At 56.1% G+C, this 1,969-nt stretch overlaps 1 protein-coding gene across 1 annotated transcript in view; it reads right to left on the bottom strand.

Moving 5' to 3' along the window:
• Positions 1–1,969, bottom strand: part of R3HCC1L (R3H domain and coiled-coil containing 1 like) — a gene marked incomplete at its 5' end in the record, with an annotated part of 4,778 nt that overhangs the window by 2,449 nt on the left and 360 nt on the right. The window lies entirely within an intron of this gene.

Raw genomic sequence — 1,969 nt, forward strand, 5'->3', positions numbered from 1 at the left:
TAGTGCTGCACAGCATGCGGGGCTGCACACTCATCCAGCAGCCCCTGCCCCCTCAGGGGATGCACAGGAGCCGTCCCCAGGCAGGATGAAGCCCTGCGGTGCCGCTTGAGGGAGCAGAGCACTCGGGTAGTGCCAGGCACCAGGAAGATGATTAGAGAGCGGGAGCGCCGAGTGCTGGAGCGATCCTTGACCTTCACAAATCACCGAGTGTGGCGAGGCAGCAAGGACGGGAGCCGTCTGGCAGCCGGGCTCAGCCACGCAGCAAGCACGGCTCAACAGGTCCCCCCACACTGCCAGCCCGGGCACACGGCGCGCCCGCAGCCCCTCGGCATGGGGTGGTGCAGCGAGCGGGAGCCAGGGTACGGCCCCCAGCCCTGGCAGGCACCCGGCACTGAAAGGAGTCCACTGATGGGGCAGACAGACAGACAGCAGAGACAGGAGGCTGGGGGAAATGAAGCCTGTCCATCACGCCTCGCCGCTCTCTAAAGATACATCCTTGCCAGAGCATGTTAGAGGGGTCCACGGCCGCTCACTTACACTCCCACTTGCTGGCCAACAGCACACCTCCAGAGCTGGAGGGGTGATGTGCACCGGCACACACGCACTGTAGCCCCCGGCACACACGCACCATGGCCCCCGCCCTGCCATGCTGGCTGATGGAGAGTCCACCGAGCCTGCAAGGAAATGGTCGCAGTGCTTAATTACCCTCGGCACTCAAACTGATTTCTACTCTGAATTTGTCTGGTTTCAGCTTCCAGCCAATGGATCTCACTATAGTGTTTTTTCCTGATAGATTAAAGAGCCGTCCGCTATCAGAAATCTCTCCTCCACACAGAACGTCATAAATCTTGCTCTCTGCCGGCTATCCGCAGCGCATAAGGATTCGGTTACGAGGAAGAGCGCTACTAATTTTCTTGTCCTTTTTGTTAATTAACAACAACTCCATCTCCCCGAGAACTTGCATCCTCCCCAGGCAGCCGTGTCCACCTGCTGAGAGCTCAGAGGGCTCAGGAAGCACCAGGCTTGGTATGTGAATCTGCAAGGGTGGATGGAATCTGCAACTTTTCATGGATACATCCCTTTTCCAGGTTCTTATTCACCCATTTTCTAAAGCTCCATGGAAAGCTCAAACTTTGCTCAGAGCTCATGCAGAGGGGAGGTAACGTGGATGCTCCAGGGCTCCTCAGTTAGCACCAGTGCTGCACAGCACAACTTTCCCTGCAGCATCCTACAGCTGCACCATAACATGGGCCACCCCTGACCTGCCTCCTCGGCAGCGCCAGGCAGCTCCAGGCACCAGTGATGCGGTGGGCACCAGTGCCCCTTGTTAATGACGCTTTTGAGTTAATCTCATCCTTTCCCAGAAGCTGTTATCAGGCACCATCCCCACTTCACACCCTGCTTCCAGCCCAGGGTGGACAGACACAGACTGTAACAATATTAGCGCTGTTTGTTACTTTGAGCACATTAATGTCATTTGGAAAAGTACCGGCTTGACGCTACTGATTTAAAATGCAATAAGGGATATCCAGCCTCGCTGCAAAAGCCAAGTTTTCCTCACAAACAGTAGGAAAACGGCAAGGGTCCCGATGGTAAGCAGCTAATTGTAGTAAATTCAGCCGCACGCGTGCAGGAGGGGATGGTAATGAGCCACAGCTGATTAAGAAGACATAGTTTCGAGCAAACATCCCGTTGCTATTTCAATGGGAGCCCATACGTCTCAGCCTATTTCTTTATCAGCAGCCCCTGTTTCACGAGGGTGCAGTTGCAGTTTACGGTGCTCGAGCAGGTTTTACTGGGTGCACTTTATGTATTCAAGAGGGAAGATCTCCCCCAGCCTTCACCGGCAGCGTGGGATGGGAACCAGCCGGAGGGGAAGGTGGAGGTCCCAGGCATCTTGGCACAGCAGGCAGCTTGTGCCCTCGGGGACAGCTGGCAGTGACAGCAGGCAGCACAGCCAGGCTGGCTG

The sequence above is a fragment of the Antrostomus carolinensis genome, unplaced genomic scaffold, assembly GCF_000700745.2.
Source record: "Antrostomus carolinensis isolate BGI_N321 unplaced genomic scaffold, ASM70074v2 scaffold34487, whole genome shotgun sequence".
NCBI lineage: Eukaryota > Metazoa > Chordata > Aves > Caprimulgiformes > Caprimulgidae > Antrostomus > Antrostomus carolinensis.